Source organism: Leuresthes tenuis, unplaced genomic scaffold (assembly GCF_036924035.1).
Source record: "Leuresthes tenuis unplaced genomic scaffold, fLeuTen1.0.hap1 SCAF_5, whole genome shotgun sequence".
Classification (NCBI taxonomy): domain Eukaryota; kingdom Metazoa; phylum Chordata; class Actinopteri; order Atheriniformes; family Atherinopsidae; genus Leuresthes; species Leuresthes tenuis.
Genome location: NW_027325359.1, coordinates 24,961,245 through 24,981,704, shown reverse-complemented (window position 1 = coordinate 24,981,704; position 20,460 = coordinate 24,961,245). Strand labels below are relative to the sequence as shown.

General features: G+C 44.4%; 5 non-coding genes across 5 annotated transcripts; all 5 read left to right on the top strand.

Moving 5' to 3' along the window:
- The first annotated feature begins 10,361 nt into the window (after positions 1 to 10,361).
- On the top strand, positions 10,362 to 10,477 carry LOC140308090 (U5 spliceosomal RNA). Its single transcript, XR_011916067.1, has one exon. It is a non-coding gene; the product is annotated as a U5 spliceosomal RNA (small nuclear RNA).
- A 283-nt stretch (positions 10,478 to 10,760) lies between these two features.
- Positions 10,761 to 10,951, top strand: LOC140307844 (U2 spliceosomal RNA). The gene has a single exon (XR_011915873.1). It is a non-coding gene; the product is annotated as a U2 spliceosomal RNA (small nuclear RNA).
- Positions 10,952 to 11,362: 411 nt separating this feature from the next.
- On the top strand, positions 11,363 to 11,476 carry LOC140308351 (U5 spliceosomal RNA). The gene has a single exon (XR_011916307.1). It is a non-coding gene; the product is annotated as a U5 spliceosomal RNA (small nuclear RNA).
- Positions 11,477 to 11,783: 307 nt separating this feature from the next.
- On the top strand, positions 11,784 to 11,974 carry LOC140307919 (U2 spliceosomal RNA). The gene has a single exon (XR_011915940.1). It is a non-coding gene; the product is annotated as a U2 spliceosomal RNA (small nuclear RNA).
- A 411-nt stretch (positions 11,975 to 12,385) lies between these two features.
- Positions 12,386 to 12,499, top strand: LOC140308308 (U5 spliceosomal RNA). The gene has a single exon (XR_011916267.1). It is a non-coding gene; the product is annotated as a U5 spliceosomal RNA (small nuclear RNA).
- The last annotated feature ends 7,961 nt before the right edge of the window (positions 12,500 to 20,460 follow it).

Genomic DNA, 20,460 nt, shown 5'->3' with positions numbered 1-20,460 from the left:
ACCGCCGAAGCCGCAGCCCGTCTGGCCTGTCAGTACCTATCAGCTGCTTCCAGGGTCCCACTGGCCAAAAAGGCCCGATAGGACTCCTTCTTCAGCTTGACGGCTTCCCTCACCACTGGTGTCCACCAGCAGGTTCGAGGGTTGCCGCCACGACAGGCACCGACCACCTTACGGCCACAACTCCGATCAGCTGCCTCGGCAATGGAGTCACGGAACATGGCCCATTCGGACTCAATGTCCCCCACCTCCCCCGGGATATGGTTGAAGCTCTGCCGGAGGTGGGAGTTAAAGCTCCTTCTGACGGGGGATTCTGACAAACGCTCCCAGCAGACCCTCACAATACGTTTGGGCCTGCCAGGTCTGATCGGCATCCTCCCCCACCAGCGGAGCCAACTCACCACCAGGTGGTGATCAGTTGACAGCTCCGCCCCTCTCTTCACCCGAGTGTACAGGACATACGGCCGCAAGTCCGATGATACAACCACAAAGTCGATCATCGAACTGCGGCCAAGGGTGTCCTGGTGCCAAGTGCACATATGGACACCCTTATGTCTGAACATGGTGTTCGTTATGGACAGTCCATGACCAGCACAGAAGTCCAACAACATAACACCACTCTGGTTCAGATCGGGGGGGCCGTTCCTCCCAATCACACCCCTCCAGGTCTCACTGTCATTGCCCACGTGAGCATTGAAGTCCCCCAGCAGAACGAGGGAGTCTCCGGTAGGAGCATTCTCCAGTGCCTCCCCCAGAGACTCCAAAAAGGGTGGGTACTCTGAACTGCTGTTTGGCGCATAGGCACCAACAACAGTCAGGACTCGTCCCCCCACCCGAAGGCGGAGGGAGGCTACCCTCTCGTTCACTGGGGTAAACCCCAATGTACTGGCACACAGCCGGGGGGCAATAAGTATGCCCACACCTGCTCTGCGCCTCTCACCACGGGCAACTCCAGAGTGGAAGAGAGTCCAACCCCTCTCAAGAGGACTGGTTCCAGAGCCCAAGCCGTGCGTCGAGGTGAGTCCGACTATATCTAGCCGGAACCGCTCAGCCTCGTGCACCAGCTCCGGCTCCTTCCCCAACAGAGAGGTGACATTCCACGTCCCAAGAGCTAGCTTCAGTAGCCGAGGATCAGACCGCCAAGGCCTCTGCCTTCGGCCGCTACCCAGCTCACATCGCACCCGACCCCCTTGGCCCCTCCCACGGGTGGTGAGCCCGTCGGAAGGGGGACCCACGTCATCATTCCTGGCTCCGGGGGGAGGCCCCGGTGTCCCATATCCGGGCAAGGGATCACGAGGTCCAAATTTTTTGTTCATCATAAGGGGTCTTTTGAGCTGTTCTTTGTCTGGTCCCTCATCTAGGATCTGCTTGCCTTGGGTGACCCTACCAGGGGCTTAAAGCCCCGAGCAACATAGCTCCCGGACTCATTGGGGCACGCAAACTCCCCCACCACGATAAGGTGACAGCTCAGGAGGGAGGGATGTCAGATCACAATTTGCAAAAAGCTGATGAGAAAGGGTGAGAATGCCCAACTATACACCATCAAATGCGGGAGCGGAGTTGTTCGTCTGTGAGTAGGTGTGAATCTCCGACCATAATTGCTGAAAAATGTGTTAGAAAAGGTAAGAATGCCGGTCCATACATCATCAAAAGCGAGAGAAGTGGTGTTCTGCTGAAAGTAGGTGTGAATGTCCAGCCATAATTACTCCCAAACGGGTAAGAAAAGGTAGTATTGCCAGACCATACATGATCAAAACAGGGAGCGGAGGTGGTTCAGCTGCAAGAAGGTGTGAATGTCCGACTAAAGTTCAAATATATTAACAAAAGCGAGAGGAGAAGTCTTCGGATGAGAGTGTTTGAGAATTTCCAACCATAATCTATAAAATGCGGTGAAAAAAAGGTGTTATAGAACACTAAAAGGTGGAGCGGATGTGTTCGGCTGCAAGAAGGTGTGAATGTCCGACTATATTTGGTGAAAAGCATGTGAAGCAAGGTCTGAATGCCCAACCTTACATCATCAAAAGCGAGATCAGAGGTGTTTGGCTGCAAGAAGGCCATAGTTTGCCAAAAGCGGGTAAGGTGCGAATGACCGACTAAATATCAACAAAAGTGGGGGCGGAGGTCTTCGGATGCAAGTGGGTGTGAATATTCCACCATACAAGTATGGTGGAGAGGAAGCTATAAATTGCTGACCATTGTTTGCAAAAAGCGGGTGAGAAAAGGTGCGAATGTCCAACCATACATGATCAAAACAGGGAGCGGACGTGTTTGGCTGCGACAAGGTTTTAATGTCCACCCATAATTAATGAATAGCGGGCAACAAGTAGGTTCCAATGCCCAACCATACATCACCAAAAGCAGGAGTGGATGTGTTCGGCTACAAGAAGGTTTGAATGTCCGAGCATAGTTTGTAAAAAGCGGGTAAGAAAAGCTTCGAATGCCCGAACATACACCATCAAAAGACAGACCGGACGTGTTCCGCTGTAAGTAGGTGTGAATGCCCAACCATAGTTGGTAAAAAGAAGGTAAGAAAAGGTTCAAATATCCGACTGTACACAATCAATAGCGGGAGCGGATGTGTTCGGCTACAAGAAGGTGTGAAAGTCTCACCATGGTTTGTAAAAAGCGGGTAAGAAAAGGTGCGAATGCCCGACAATGTATGATCAAAAGAGGGAGCGGAGGTTTTCGGCTACAAGAAGGTCTGAATGTCCGACCAAAGTTTGTAAAAAGCGGGTAAGAAAGGTTTGAATGCCCGACTATACACCATCAAAAGTGGGAGCGGAGGTGTTGCACTGTAAGACGGTGTGAATGTCTGACCATAGTTTGTAAAAAGCAGTAGGTGTGAATGTCAGATCATAATTTGCAAAAAGCTGATGAGAAAGGGTGAGAATGCCCTACTATACACCATCAAATGCGAGAGCGGAGGTGTTTGTCTGTGAGTAGGTGTGAATGTCCCACCCTAGTTGCTGAAAAATGTGTTAGAAAAGGTAAGAATGCCAGCCCATACATCATCAAAAGCGGGAGAGGTGGTGTTCGGCTGCAAGAAGGTGTGAATATCCAGCCATAATTACTCACAAACGGGTAAGAAAAGGTAAGAATACCAAACCATAAATTATCAAAAGCGGCAGCAGAGATGTTCGGCTGGTATTTATAAATGTCTAGATAGATTTGAACAAAAAACAACGTAGTATTTTGCAGTAAAAGAAAGAAAGGTTCAGAAATCCGAGAAAAAGCTTTTCATGAGTTCTGCATGATTTGGGATTTTGCTTATAAAATGCATTCCTTCAATCAAACTATGGTAAAACGGCTTTTACCTTCATATTTATCAATGTCTAGATCGACTTCAACAAAGAACAACATTAGATTTTGCAGTAGAAGAAAGAGAGACACTGAAGGATCAGGAATCCGAGAATAAGCTTATTTTCATACGTTCTGCATGATTTGGGATTTTGCTATAAAATGAATTCCTTCACTCAAACTATGTTAAAACTGCTTTTACCTTCATATTTATCAATGTCTAGATCGACTTCAACAAAGAACAACATTGTATATTGCAGTAGAAGAAAGAGCAACACTGAAGGAACAGGAATCCGAGAATAAGCTTACTTTCATACGTTCTGCATGATTTGGGATTTTATGTATAAAATGAATTCCTTCACTCAAACCAAGTGAAAACTTCTTTGTCCTTCATATTTATCAATGTCTAGATCGACTTCAACAAAGAACAACATTGTATATTGCAGTAGAAGAAAGAGAGACACTGAAGGAACAGGAATCCGAGAATAAGCTTCTTTTCATACGTTCTGCATGATTTGGGATTTTGCTATAAAATGAATTGCTTTGCTCAAACCAAGTTAAAATTGCTTTGTCTTCATATTTATCAATGTCAAAGCAGTTTTAACATAGTTTGAGTGAAGGAATTCATTTTAAAACAAAATCTCAAAACATGCACAACACATGAAAAGCTTATTCTCGGATTCCTGATCCTTCAGTGTTGCTATTTGTTATATTGCAAAGTACAACGTGTTTTCTTTGTTTTGTTTAAATCTATCTCGACATTGATAAATATGGAAGGACAAAGCAGGTTTAACTTGGTTTGAGCAAAGCAATTCATTTTGTAGCAAAATCCGAAATCGTGAAGAACTCATGAAAGCAAGCTTATACTCGGATTCCTGAAACTTTTAGATCTTAGATTTGCTCTTTCTTTTACTGCAAAGTACGTTGGGGTTTTTTTTGTTTAAATCTTTCTAGACAAGGTAAATATGAAGGACAAATCAGTTTTAACATAGTTTGAGTGAAGGAATGCATTTTATAAGCAAAATCCCAAATCATGCAAAACTAACGAAAAGCTTTTTCTCGCTTTTCACTGCTTTTTACAAACTGGTCGGACGTTCACACCTTCTTGCAGCCGAACAATTCCGCTTCCACTTTTGATGGTGTATATTCGGGCATTCAAACCTTTTCTTACCCGCTTTTTACAAACCATGGTCGGACTTTCACACCTTCTTGCAGCCGAACACCACCTCTCCCGCTTTTGATGATGTATGGTCCAGCATTCTTACCTTTTCTAACACATTTTTAAGCAATTATGGTCGGACATTCACACCTACTCACAGCCAAACACTTCCGCTCCCGCATTTGATGGTGTTTAGTCAGGCATTCTCACCCTTTCTCATCAACTTTTTGCATATGATCTGATATTCACACCTACTTGCAGTCGAACACCTCTGCTTCCGCTTTTGATGGACAATATTTGGGCATTCGAACCTTTTGTTACCCGCTTTTTACATACCATGGGTGGACTTTCACACCTTCCTGTAGCCGAACAACTCTGCTCCCGCTATTGATTGTGTACAGTCGGGTATTTTAACCTTTTCTTACCCGCTTTTTACCAACTATGGTCGGACATTCACACCTTCTTACAGCGGAACACGTCCGCTCCCTCTTTTGATGGTGTATGTTCGGGCATTCGAACCTTTTCTTACCTGCTTTTTACAAACCATGGTCGGACTTTCACACCTTCTTGTAGCCGAACACCTCCGCTCCCTCTTTTGATCATACATTGTTGGGCATTCGCACCTTGTCTTACCCGCTTTTTACAAACTATAGTCAGACATTCACACGTTGCAGCTGAACCACCTCCGCTCCCTGTTTTGATCATGTATGGTCTGGCAATACTAGCTTTTCTTACCCGTTTGTGAGTAATTATGGCTGGACATTCACACCTACTTGCAGTCGAACAGCTCTGCTCCCGCTTTTGATTTTGTTTGGTTGGATATTCGAACCTTTTCTTAACTGCTTTTTACAAACTTTGGTCGGACGTTCACACCTTCTTGCAGCCGAACAACTCCACTCCCGCTATTTATTGTGTACAGTCGGGTAGTTTAACCTTTTCTTACCCGCTTTTTACCAACTATGGTCGGACATTCACACCGTCTTACAGCGGAACACCTCCGCTTCCGCTTTTGATGGTGTATAGTCGGGCATGCGAACCTTTTCTTACCCGCTTTTTACAAACTATGGTCGGACATTCAAACCTTCTTGTAGCCGAAAGCCTCCGCTGCCTCTTTTGATCATACATTGTCGGGCATTCGCACCCTTTCTTACCCGCTTTTTATAAAACCATGGTCGGACTGTCACAACTTCTTGTAGCCGAACACATCTGCTCCCGCTATCGATTGTGTACAGTTGGGTTTTTTAACCTTTTCTTACCCGCTTTTTACCAGCTCTGGTCGGACATTCACACCTTCTTACAGCGGAACACGTCCGCTCCCTCTTTTGATGGTGTATTTTCGGGCATTCAAACCTTTTCTTACCCGCTTTTTACAAACTATGCTCGGATATTCAGACCTTCTTGCAGCTGAATCACCTCCGCTCCCTGTTTTGATTATGTATGGTCTGGCAATACTACCTTTTCTTACCCGTTTGTGAGTAATTATGGCTGGACATTCACACCTACTTTCAGCAGAACACCACCTCTCTCGCTTTTGATGATGTATGGACCGGCATTCTTACCTTTTCTAACACATTTTTCAGCAATTATGGTCGGACATTCCCACCTACTCAGAGCCGAACACCTCCGTTCCCGCATTTGATGGTGTATAGTCGGGCATTCTCACTCTTTCTCATCAGCTTTTTGCAAATTATGATCTGATATTCACAGCTGCTTTTGATAATGTATGGTTGGGCATTCGCACCTTTTTTTACCCATTTTTCAGGAATTATGGGTGGACATTCACACCGTCTTGCAGCTGAAAACATCCTCTCCCGCTTATGATCATGTGCGGTTTGATATTCGAAAATTTTCTTTCATGTTTTAAAGAAATTATTGATGGACATTCAGACCTTCTTGCAGCTGAACCCCTCTGCTCGCGCTTTTGATGGTGTATAGTAGGGCTTTCGAGCCTTTTCTTCCCGGTTTTTACAAATTATGGTTGGACATTCAGACCTTCTTGCAACCTAACACCTCCGCTCCCTCTTTTGATCATACATTGTCTGGCAATCGCACCTTGTCTTACGCGCTTTTTACAAACTTTAGTCGGACATTCAGACCTTCTTGCAGCTGAACCACCTCCGCTCCCTGTTTTGATCATGTATGGTCTGGCAATACTACCTTTTCTTACCCGTTTGTGAGTAATTTTGGCTGGACATTCACACCTACTCAAAGCCGAACAACTCCGCTACCGCATTTGATGGTGTATAGTCGGGCATTCTCACCCTTTCTCATCAGCTTTTTGCAAATTATGATCTGACATTCACACCTACTTGCAGTCGAACAGCTCTGCTCCCGCTTTTGATTATGTTTGGTTGGATATTCGAACCTTTTCTTAACTGCTTTTTACAAACTTTGTTCGGAGGTACACATCTTCTTGAAGCCGTACACCTCCGCTTCCGCTTTTGATGGTGTATAGTCGGGCTTTCGAGCCTTTTCTTACCTGGTTTTTAGAAATTATGGTTGGACATTTCGACCTTGCAGCCGAACACCTCCGCTCCCTCTTTTGATCATACATTGTCGGTTATTCGCACTTTGTCTTACCCGCTTTTTGCAAACTATAGTCAGACATTCACACGTTGCAGCTGAACCACCTCTGCTCCCTGTTTTGATTATGTATGGTCTGGCAATACTACCTTTTCTTACCCGGTTGTGAGTAATTATGGCTGGACATTCACACCTACTTGCAGTCGAACAGCTCTGCTCCCGCTTTTGATTTTGTTTGGTTGGATATTCGAACCTTTTCTTAACTGCTTTTTACAAACTTTGGTCGGACGTTCACACCTTCTTGCAGCCGAACACCTCCGCTTCCGCTTTTGATAGTATATATTCGGGCATTCGAACCTTTTGTTACCCGCTTTTTACAAACCATGGGTGGACTTTCACACCTTCTTGTACCCGAACAACCCTGCTCCCGCTATTGGTGGTGTACAGTCGGGTATTTTAACCTTTTCTTACCCGCTTTTTACAAACTATGGTCGGACATTCACACCTTCTTACAGCGGAACACGTCTGCTCCACCTTTTAGTGTTCTATCACACCTTTTTTTCACCGCATTTTATGGATTATGGTTGGAAATTCTCAACCACTCTCATTCGAAGACCTCTCCTCCCGCTTTTGTGAATATATTTGAGCTTTAGTCGGACATTCACACCTTCTTGCAGCTGAACCACCTCCGCTCCCTGTTTTGATCATGTATGATCTGGCAATACTACATTTTCTTACCTGTTTGTGAGTAATTATGGCTGGACATTCACACCTACTTTCAGCAGAACACCACCTCTCTCGCTTTTGATGATGTATGGACCGGCATTCTTACCTTTTCTAACACATTTTTCAGCAATTATGGTCGGAGATTCACACCTACTAACAGACGAACAACTCCGCTCCCGCATTTGATGGTGTATAGTTGTTGTTTTGCAAATTATGATCTGACATTCACACTTACTTGCAGTCGAACAGTTCTGCTCCCGCTTTTGATTATGTTTGGTTGGATATTCGAAACTTTTCTTAACTGCTTTTTACAAACTTTGGTTGGACGTTCAAACCTTCCTGTAGCCGAACACATCCACAGCTGCTTTTGATGATGTATGGTTGGGTATTCGCACCTTTTTTTTACCCATTTTTCAGTAATTATGGGTGGACATTCACACCTTCTTGCAGCTGAACACCTCCTCTCCCACTTATGATCATGTGCGGTTTGATTTTCAAAATTTTTACTTTAATTTTTTCTAGCAATTATTGATGGACATTCAGACCTTCTTGCAGCTGAACAACTCCGCTCCCTCTTTTGATCATAAATTGTCGGGCATTCGAACCTTTTCTTACCCGCTTTTTACAAAACTTGGTCGGACTTTCACACCTTTTAGTAGCCGAACAACTCCGCTCCCGCTATTGATTGTGTACAGTCGGGTATTTTAACCTTTTCTTACCCGCTTTTTACCAACTATGGTCGGACATTCATAACTTCTTACAACGGAACACCTCCGCTCCTTATTTTGATGATGTATGGTTGGGCATTCAAACCTACTTGTTGCCCGCTTTTCATTAATTATGGGTGGACATTCACACCTTGTCGCAGCCAAACACCTCCGCTCCCTGTTTTGATGGTGTATAATGGTGGACATTCGCACCTTTTCTCACCCGCTTTTTACTATGGTCGGCCATTCACAGCTTCCTCTCCACCATACTTGTATGGTGGGATATTCACACCCACTTGCATCCGAAGACCTCCGCCCCCACTTTTGTTGATATTTAGTCGGTCATTCGCACCTTACCCGCTTTTGGCAAACTATGGCCTTCTTGCAGCCAAACACCTGATCTCGCTTTTGATGATGTAAGGTTGGGCATTCAGACCTTGCTTCACCTACTTTTCACCAAATATAGTCGGACATTCACACCTTCTTGCAGCCGAACACTTCCGCTCCACTTTTGAGTGTTCTATGTAGCATTCACACCTTTTTCTTCACCGCATTTTATAGATTATGGTTGGAAATTCTCACCCACTCTCATCCGAAGACCTCTCCTCCCGCTTTTGTTAATGTATAGTCGGGCATGAGAACCTTTTCTTACCCGCTTTTTACAAATTATGGTTGGACATTCACACCTACTTGCAGCCGAATACTGATACTGATCCTCCCGTAATAAAATGGTCGGATCTTATCAAACACACTTTGTTTCTTGTGACAATCAAGTCAGCGAAACAGCGTATACACGTCAAGACACTGAATCAAGTTTGCCACAAGAACTCATAAGTTTGGCAGTATTGCTCTGCCGTCAGCAATCATACACCCATTTTATTTTCGTGAGACATGTGCAGGCACCTGTTCATCTACTGTTCTATCACTATGAATTAGTTTATCTATTATCAATAAGGATACTTCTACAACTACTATCAAAGTATGTCCGGACTTCTTATGTTGTCAGTTGCTATATATGAATAAGTGGGTAGCTACTGACAAGCATTAAGCATGTCACACAGCCCAAACATATAACATTTCAGGACACACCACACAGTTAACAACCACAGTGAAGCGTGTCAAAGCCCAAACATGTAACATTCAACGGGACACTTACACAACACATTCAAATCAAACAGTCAGACAACATACAAGAACATATACCCCAGCCGGCATTGCTCCCTGCCTATTTTCCTACAGCTCACTATGTGTGCGCACACCTTTATTCACAAACTCTTCAACTTATACTCTTTTACCGAAGCTGCTACAGCTCGATTGGCCGAATACCCTTAGATCCTATTTCGGTGAATTTGACATCTGCCTTACATGTAACAGATTAGCGATTTAGTTTGAGTGAAGGAATTCATTTTATAGCAAAATCCCAAATCGTGAAGAACTCATGAAAGTAAGCTTATTCTCGGATTCATGAAACTTTAGATTTGCTCTGTCTTTTACTGCAAAGTACAACGTTGTTTTTTTTGTTTAAATCTTTCTAGACATGGTAAATATGAAGGACAAAGCAGTTTTAACATAGTTTGAGTGAAGGAATTAATTTTATAGATAAAATCCCAAGAGTCTGCTGAGAATCAAGAATGAATGCGAAGTAGACTTTAACACGGCTCTAGGAGCGAGCCGAGTGTGGGCTAACCGGGAGAATTGCTTGAAAGAAACGCGACACCGAATGAGCGGTCAGAACAAAGCCTCAATACGGTTTTCCCGTGGTGTTTTTGTTGCTGCCTTGTCTTTTGCACAGAGTAAAAGACAAGGCAGCCATCGAATAGGGCCCGATTGTTCCTACTTGGTCAGCCGAGGAGCAAGGGGGGGAGCAAGCGTCTCAACCAAGCAAAGCTCACCATGGGGAAGGTGGCTATGCCAACTAGCCTGATGCCCTGCTCCCGCAGTGATGGATAATCGTACTCTGGTTTCTCTTCATAACGTACAAGTCTTTCGCCTTTTACTAAAGACTTCCGTGGAAAGCAGCACTAATGAGTTGTTTCTATTTTTGGCAGGCTTTACCTTTGTGGGTAAAGCCCTTTCCGTCTGTGCAAAAGAAATCTTGTTACTGTGCAGAGTGACTTCTCTGAGTAGAGTCGCCTTACTTGTTGCAACTGTGCCGATGTTGCTTGGATGGTGCTTGCTGGAGCGTGCGGGAGTGCAAAGTTATACCATTTAAAAGGGCTGAAGAGTGCTCAGTGCAGCGGGTGGGCGGAGGTGCAAAGTGACACTCTGGCCACCTATGGCCATAAAAAGAACACCGCTACAAGTGCGCATTGTGCCAGGAAGGGCCCTTGGACGTGAACCAGTGGACAGATATCACTTCTCGGCCTTTTGGCTAAGATCAAGTGTAGTACCTGTTCTTATCAGTTTAATATCTGATATGGCCTTTGTACGAGGACTACATATTAAATTGATTTTTAGCAATAGGAGTTGAAAAAGGAGCTTGCTCCGTTCACTCCAAGCATCGACCCGGTACTGCAGTGCCGCTGGGAACGGTGCGCTCTTCTCTGCTCTTGTGAAAAAGCAAACAGTGGTGCAGGATGGAAGTTTCAGGGAGCCCAAGATGAAACTTTCTTTTAGTCTGCTGAGAAAAGAGAGTGAATGCGAAGTAGACTTTAACACAGCTCTGGGGGCAAGCCGAGTGCGGGCTAACCGGGAGAATTACTTGAAAGAAACGCGACACTGAATGAGCGGTCAGAACAAAGCCTCAATACAGTGTTCCCGTGGTGTTTGTGGCTGCCTTGTCTTTTGCACAGAGTAAAAGACAAGGCAGCCATCGAATAGGGCCCGATTTTTCCTACTTGGTCAGCCGAGGATCATGGAGGGGGAGCAAGCGTCTCAACCAAGCAAAGCTCACCATGGGGAAGGTGGCTATGCCAACTAGCCTGATGCCCTGCTCCCGCAGTGACGGATAATCGTACTCTGGTTTCTCTTCATAACGTACAAGTCTTTCGCCTTTTACTAAAGACTTCCGTGGAAAGCAGCACTAATGAGTTGTTTCTATTTTTGGCAGGCTTTACTTTGCGGGTGAAGCCCTTTCCGTCTGTGCAAAAGAAATCTTGTTACTGTGCAGAGTGACTTCTCTGAGTAGAGTCGCCTTACTTGTTGCGACTGTGCCGATGTTTGAAGCTGGAGTGCAACGTTGTTGCTTGGATGGTGCTTGCTGGAGCGTGCGGGAGTGCAAAGTTATACCATTTAAAAGGGCTGAAGAGTGCTCAGTGCAGCGGGTGGGCGGAGGTGCAAAGTGACACTCTGGCCACCTATGGCCATAAAAAGAACACCGCTACAAGTGTGCATTGTGCCAGGAAGGGCCCTCGGACGTGAACCAGTGGACAGTTATCGCTTCTCGGCCTTTTGGCTAAGATCAAGTGTAGTACCTGTTCTTATCAGTTTAATATCTGATATGGCCTTTGTACGAGGACTACATATTAAATGGATTTTTAGCAATAGGAGTTGAAAAAGGAGCTTGCTCCGTTCACTCCAAGCATCGACCCGGTACTGCAGTGCCGCTGGGAACGGTGCGCTCTTCTCTGCTCTTGTGAAAAAGCAAACAGTGGTGCAGGATGGAAGTTTCAGGGAGCCCAAGATGAAACTTTCTTTTAGTCTGCTGAGAAAAGAGAGTGAATGCGAAGTAGACTTTAACACAGCTCTGGGGGCGAGCCGAGTGCGGGCTAACCGGGAGAATTGCTTGAAAGAAACGCGACACTGAATGAGCGGTCAGAACAAAGCCTCAATACAGTGTTCCCGTGGTGTTTGTGGCTGCCTTGTCTTTTGCACAGAGTAAAAGACAAGGCAGCCATCGAATAGGGCCCGATTTTTCCTACTTGGTCAGCCGAGGAGCAAGGAGGGGGAGCAAGCGTCTCAACCAAGCAAAGCTCACCATGGGGAAGGTGGCTATGCCAACTAGCCTGATGCCCTGCTCCCGCAGTGACAGATAATCGTACTCTGGTTTCTCTTCATAATGTACAAGTCTTTCGCCTTTTACTAAAGACTTCCGTGGAGAGCAGCACTAATGAGTTGTTGCTATTTTTGGCAGGCTTTACCTTTGCGGGTGAAGCCCTTTCTGTCTGTGCAAAAGAAATCTTGTTACTGTGCAGAGTGACTTCTCTGAGTAGAGTTGCCTTACTTGTTGCGACTGTGCCGATGTTTGAAGCTGGAGTGCAAAGTTGTTGCTTGAATGGTGCTCGCTGGAGCGTGCGGGAGTGCAAAGTTATACCATTTAAAAGGGCTGAAGAGTGCTCAGTGCAGCGGGTGGGCGGAGATGCAAAGTGACACTCTGGCCACCTCGAAAACCGAGGTTACATCCAGTACCAGGGGCAGCCCAAGCTCTGCCGCAAGTGTGGTGAGCATGGGCACCTGGTTGAGGCTTGTACCAAGGTGATATGTGGGAAGTGCAGAGAAATTGGGGACACTTTTGGAGAGTGTCCAAATGGCAGGAAATGTAATCTCTGTGGAGAATTAAATCACCTCTTCTGAGATTGCCCTAAATCTTTTGCCAACAAATTAAAGACGGTAAAGCCACAGTCAAGCCAACAAAGAGAAGGACCAGAGGTGGCAGTTGGTGAACAAAGTGAAGAGGTTGACCCAATAAATTCAAACTTTCCGCTAAAAGCTTGGATTGGAAGTGAGGAGCAAAAAGGAGAGGGGCCTGTAGAGGCCTCACCACTCAGTGCTGAAGTCTGTGAGAATTCACAGGCAGAGGGTGGAGCTAAGCTAAATGAGGAGGAAGAGCAGACAGGTGAGTCTAGTGAAGGTACTCACCTCCCCGAAGGTCAACAGCCGAGGAGGACGGCATCTGAGTTGTCCTCTGATTCCCTTTAGCTCTGCAATCAACCCCCAGGGACTCAAAGTTAAATGCAACATTGCATCAGAGGCCAACACGAGAGTCCGAAAAGGAGAGCTATTTTCCCAAGAAATAACCTGAGTGTGTAATTTGTTTTGATAACTTAGAAAAACGAAAATGACATAACTACTTTCCTTTATCCTTTTAATGGTTCTCACCTTCTCAACACTAAATGTGAGAAGTGTGAAATCAAAGACAAGAGCCCAGAGTATTATATCCTTCTTCGACTCCATAAAATCAGATGTGTTTTTAATACAAGAATGTGGACTACCTTTTTTGAAAAACCATAGACAATGGGAGGAAATGTGGCCCAATTTATCGATATGGAGTGGTTCAAATCAAATTAAAAATGATGGTGTGGCCATTCTAATTAAAAATCCGCATGTTCTGGTGCGAGACGGACGGGCACTTTTAGCACACTTGAATTTTATGGGGCAAGACTTTAACCTCTTAAATATTTATGGTTTCAATGGAAAAAATGACAGGTATGACCTTTTAGAAGATTACTCACAAACGGGTAAGAAATGGTAGTATTGCCAGACAATACATGATCAAAACAGGGAGCGGAGGTGGTTCAGCTGCAAGGTGTGAATTTCTGACTAAAGTTTGTAAAAAGCGCGTAAGACAAGGTGCGAATGCCCAACAATGTATGATCAAAAGAGGGAGCGGAGGTTTTCGGCTGCAAGGTCTGAATGTCCAACCATAATTTGTAAAAACCGGGGAAGAAAAGGCTCGAAAGCCCGACTATACACCATCAAAAGCGGGAGCGGAGGTGTTCAGCTGCAAGAAGGTGTGAATGTCCGACCATAGTTGGTAAAAAGCGGGTAAGAAAAGGTTAAAATGCCCGACTGTACACCATCAAAAGCGGAAGCGGAGGTGTTCGGCTTCAAGAAGACGTGAACCTCCGAACAAAGTTTGTAAAAAGCAGTTAAGAAAAGGTTCGAATATCCAACCAAACATAATCAAAAGCGGGAGCAGAGCTTTTCGACTGCAAGTAGGTGTGAATGTCAGATCATGATTTGCAAAAAGCTGATGAGAAAGGGTGAGAATGCCCGACTATACACCATCAAATGCGGTAGCGGAGTTGTTTGTCTGTGAGTAGGTGTGAATCTGCGACCATAATTGCTGAAAAATGTGTTAGAAAAGGTAAGAATGCCGGTCCATACATCATCAAAAGCGAGAGAGGTGGTGTTCTGCTGAAAGTAGGTGTGAATGTCCAGCCATAATTACTCACAAACGGGTAAGAAAAGGTAGTATTGCCAGACCATACATGATCAAAACAGGGAGCGGAGGTGGTTCAGCTGCAACGTGTGAATGTCTGACTATAGTTTGTAAAAAGCGGGTAAGACAAGGTGCGAATGCCCGACAATGTATGATCAAAAGTGGGAGCGGAGGTGTTCGGCTGCAAGGTCTGAATATCCAACCATAATTTCTAAAAACCGGGTAAGAAAAGGCTCGAAAGCCCGACTTTACACCATCAAAAGCGGGAGCGGAGGTGTTCAGCTGCAAGAAGGTGTGAATGTTCGACTAAAGTTTGTAAAAATCTGGTAAGACAAGGTATGAATGTCCGACAATGTATGATCAAAAGCGGGAGCGGAGGTGTTCATCTGCAAGCAGGTCTGAATGTCCATCAATAATTGCTAGAAAACATGAAAGTAAAAATTTGTAAAATCAAACCACACATGATCATAAGTGGGAGAGGAGGTGTTCAGCTGCAAGAAGGTGTGAATATCCACCCATAATTCCTGAAAAATGGGTAAAAAAAAGGTGCGAATGCCCAACCATACATCATCAAAAGCAGCTGTGGATGTGTTCGGCTACAAGAAGGTGTGAACGTCCAACCAAAGTTTGTAAAAAGCAGTTAAGAAAAGGTTCGAATATCCAACCAAACATAATCAAAAGCGGGAGCAGAACTCTTCGACTGCAAGTAGGTGTGGATGTCAGATCATAATTTGCAAAAAGCTGATGAGAAAGGGTGAGAATGCCCGACTATACACCATCAAATGCGGGAGCGGAGTTGTTTGTCTGTGAGTAGGTGTGAATCTGCGACCATAATTGCTGAAAAATGTGTTAGAAAAGGTAAGAATGCCGGTCCATACATCATCAAAAGCGAGAGAGGTGGTGTTCTGCTGAAAGTAGGTGTGAATGTCCAGCCATAATTACTCACAAACGGGTAAGAAAAGGTAGTATTGCCAGACCATACATGATCAAAACAGGGAGCGGAGGTGGTTCAGCTGCAACGTGTGAATGTCTGACTATAGTTTGTAAAAAGCGGGTAAGAGAAGGTCCGAATGCCCGACAATGTATAATCAAAAGAGGGAGCGGAGGTGTTCAGCTGCAAGAAGGTGTGAATGTTCGACTAAAGTTTGTAAAAATCTGGTAAGACAAGGTGCGAATGCCCGACAATGTATGATCAAAAGCGGGAGCGGAGGTGTTCAGCTGCAAGAAGGTCTGAATGTCCATCAATAATTGCTAGAAAAAAATAAAGTAAAAATTTCGAAAATCAAACCGCACATGATCATAAGTGGGAGAGGAGGTGTTCAGCTGCAAGAAGGTGTGAATGTCCACCCATAATTGCTGAAAAATGGGTAAAAAAAAGGTGCGAATACCCAACCATACATCATCAAAAGCAGGTGTTAATGTCAGATCATAATTTGCAAAAAGCTGATGAGAAAGGGTGAGAATGCCCGACTATACACCATCAAATGCGGGAGCGGAGTTGTTTGTCTGTGAGTAGGTGTGAATCTCCGACCATAATTGCTGAAAAATGTGTTAGAAAAGGTAAGAATGCCGGTCCATACATCATCAAAAGCGAGAGAGGTGGTGTTCTGCTGAAAGTAGGTGTGAATGTCCAGCCATAATTACTCACAAACGGGTAAGAAAAAGTAGTATTGCCAGACCATACATGATCAAAACAGGGAGCGGAGGTGGTTCAGCTGCAAGAAGGTGTGAATGTCCGACTAAAGTTCAAATATATTAACAAAAGCGGGAGGAGAGGTCTTCGGATGAGAGTGGTTGAGAATTTCCAACCATAATCTATAAAATGCGGTGAAAAAAAGGTGTGATAGAACACTAAAAGGTGGAGCGGAAGTGTTCGGCTGCAAGAAGGTGTGAATGTCCGACTATATTTGGTGAAAAGCAGGGGAAGCAAGGTCTGAATGCCCAACCTTACATCATCAAAAGCGAGATCAGAGGTGTTTGGCTGCAAGAAGGCCATAGTTTGCCAAAAGCGGGTAAGGTGCGAATGACCGACTAAATATCAGCAAAAGTGGGGGCGGAGGTCTTCGGATGCAAGTGGGTGTGAATATCCCACCATACAAGTATGGTGGAGAGGAAGCTGTGAATTGCTGACCATAGTTTGCAAAAAGCGGGTGAGAAAAGGTGCGAATGTCCAACCATACGTGATCAAAACAGGGAGCGGAGGTGTTTGGCTGCGACAAGGTGTGAATGTCCACCCATAATTAATGAAAAGCGGGCAAGAAGTGGGTTCGAATGCCCAACCACACATCATCAAAAGCAGGAGTGGATGTGTTCGGCTATAAGAAGGTTTGAATGTCCGAGCATAGTTTGTAAAAAGCGGGTAAGAAAAGGTTCGAATGCCCGAACATACACCATCAAAAGAGGGAGCGGAGGTGTTCCGCTGTAAGAAGGTGTGAATGTCCGACCAGAGTTGGTAAAAAGCGGGTAAGAAAAGGTTAAAAAAACCCGACTGTACACAATCAATAGCGGGAGCAGATGTGTTCGGCTACAAGAAGGTGTGACAGTCCGACCATGGTTTGTAAAAAGCGGGTAAGAAAAGGTGCAAATGCCCGACAATGTATGATCAAAAGAGGGAGCGGAGCTTTTCGGCTACAAGAAGGTTTGAATGTCCGACCATAGTTTGTAAAAAGCGGGTAAGAAAAGGTTCGAATGCCCGACTATACACCATCAAAAGCGGAAGCGGAGGTGTTCCGCTGTAGACGGTGTGAATGTCCGACCATAGTTGGTAAAAAGCGGGTAAGAAAAGGTTAAACTACACGACTGTACACAATCAATAGCGGGAGTGGAGTTGTTCGGCTACAAGAAGGTGTGAAAGTCCGACCATGGTTTGTAAAAAACGGGTAAGATAATGTTCGAATTCCCGAATATATACCATCAAAAGCGGAAGCGGAGGTGTTCGGTTGCAAGAAGGTGTGAACGTCCGACCAAAGTTTGTAAAAAGCAGTTAAGAAAAGGTTCGAATATCCAACCAAACAAAATCAAAAGCAGGAGCAGAGCTGTTCGACTGCAAGTAGGTGTGAATGTCCAGCCATAATTACTCACAAATGGGTAAGAAAAGGTAGTATTGCCACTCCATACATGATCAAAACAGGGAGCGGAGGTGGTTCAGCTGCAACGTGTGAATATCTGACTATAGTTTGTAAAAAGCGGGTAAGACAAGGTGCGAATGCCCGACAATGTATGATCAAAAGAGGGAGCGGAGGTGTTCGGCTGCAAGGTCTGAATATCCAACCATAATTTCTAAAAACCGGGTAAGAAAAGGCTCGAAAGCCCGACTTTACACCATCAAAAGCGGGAGCGGAGGTGTTCAGCTGCAAGAAGGTGTGAATGTTCGACTAAAGTTTGTAAAAATCTGGTAAGACAAGTTATGAATGCCCGACAATGTATGATCAAAAGCGGGAGCGGAGGTGTTCAGCTGCAAAGAAGGTCTGAATGTCCATCAATAATTGCTAGAAAACATGAAAGTAAAAATTTCTAATATCAAACCGCGCATGATCATAAGTGGGAGAGGAGGTGTTCAGCTGCAAGAAGGTGTGAATGTCCATCAATAATTGCTAGAAAACATGAAAGTAAAAATTTCTAAAATCAAACCGCACATGATCATAAGTGGGAGAGGAGGTGTTCAGCTGCAAGAAGGTGTGAATATCCACCCATAATTCCTGAAAAATGGGTAAAAAAAAGGTGCGAATGCCCAACCATACATCATCAAAAGCAGCTGTGGATGTGTTCGGCTACAAGAAGGTGTGAACGTCCAACCAAAGTTTGTAAAAAGCAGTTAAGAAAAGGTTCGAATATCCAACCAAACATAATCAAAAGCGGGAGCAGAACTGTTCGACTGCAAGTAGGTGTGGATGTCAGATCATAATTTGCAAAAAGCTGATGAGAAAGGGTGAGAATGCCCGACTATACACCATCAAATGCGGGAGCGGAGTTGTTCGTCTGTGAGTAGGTGTGAATCTCCGAACATAATTGCTGAAAAATGTGTTAGAAAAGGTAAGAATGCCGGTCCATACATCATCAAAAGCGAGAGAGGTGGTGTTCTGCTGAAAGTAGGTGTGAATGTCCAGCCATAATTACTCACAAACGGGTAAGAAAAGGTAGTATTGCCAGACCATACATGATCAAAACAGTAAGCGGAGGTGGTTCAGCTGCAAGAAGGTGTGGATGTCTGACTATAGTTTGTAAAAAGCGGGTAAGACAAGGTGCGAATGCCCGACAATGTAAGGCAAGGCAAGACAAGGCAAGTATATTTGTATAGCACAATTCAACAACAAGGTGATTCAAAGTGCTTCACAGAGACATTAAAACAGAAGAAATAAAAAGCATGATTTAAAATTTAAACAAAAGAAGGAAATAAGAACAATAGATAAAATCAGAAAAAATTATATATATGAAAGATAAAATCAATAGTTAAAACATGATTCCGTTTTGAAACTCAAGCTTATTCAAATGCAGCTGAAAATAGATGTGTCTTCAACCTGGACTTAAATACACTGAGTGTTTCAGCTGATCTGAGGCTTTCTGGGACTTTGTTCCAGACATGTGGAGCATAGAAGCTGAATGCAGCTTCTCCATGTCTGGTTTTGACTCTGGGAACTGATAAAATACCGGATCCAGATGACCTGAGGGGTCTGGAAGGTTCATAGTGGGTCAGGAGGTCACTGATGTATTTTGGTCCTTGACCATTCAGAGCTTTATAGACCAGCATCAGAACTTTAAAGTCTATCCTCTGATGGACAGGCAGCCAGTGTAAAGACTTGAGAGCTGGACTGTGATGTGCTCCACTTTTTTGGTCTTAGTGAGGACTCGAGCAGCTGAGTTCTGGATGAGCTGCAGTTGTCTAACTGACTTTTTAGGCAGACCTGTAAAGATGCTATTACAATAATCAAGCCTACTAAAGATGAATGCATGGACTAGTTTTTCCAGGTCCTGCTGAGACATCAGATCTTTTAGCCTTGATATATTCTTAAGGTGATAGTAGGCTGACTTTGTTAATGCCTTAATGTGTTTGTCCAAATTTAGGTCTGAGTCCATCACTACACCCAGATTTCTGGCCTGGTTGGTCGTTTTTAGATTTATAGATTGAAGCTCTGTGGTGACTTTCAATCGTTTATCTTTGGCTCCAAAGACAATTACCTCAGTTTTGTTTTTGTTTAGCTGGAGGAAGTTGTGGCACATCCAGTCATTAATCTCCTCAATGCATTTTCCAAGGGCCTGTACAGGCCCTCTGTCTCCTGGTGACATTGTTATATACATCTGTGTGTCATCTGCATAGCTATGGTAGTTTATTTGGTTGTTTTTTATAATCTGTGCCAGTGGGAGCATGTAGATGTTAAACAGAATAGGTCTCAGGATGGAACCTTGGGGAACTTGTGATTCTTGTCTGCTCAGATGTAAAGTTACCTATTGACACAAAGTACTTCCTGTTCTCTAAGTATGTTTTGAACCAGTTTAGTACAGTTCCGGAAAGACCAGCCCAGTTCTCCAGTTGTTTGAGTAATATATTGTGGTCAACTGTATCAAAGGCAGCACTGAGATCCAGTAAAACTAAGACTGACATTTTTCCACTGTCTGTATTCAGACATATGTCATTAAACACTTTGGTCAGAGCAGTCTCAGTGCTGTGGTGCTGTCTAAAGCCTGACTGGAAGGTATCATAGCAGTTATTTTGTGTTAAAAAGTAATTAAGCTGTTGAAAAACCGCTTTTTCAATGATCTTACTTAAAAATGGGAGATTTGAGATGGGCCTGTAGTTGTTCATTTGCGTCTTATCAAGATTGTCCTTTTTCAGCAGAGGTTTAATTACAGCTGTTTTTAGTGGCTCTGGAAACACACCTGACGTTAAGGACAGGTTCACAATCAGTAACAGGTCTGACTCCAAAGTCTTTGAGACCCCTTTGAAAAAACCTGTT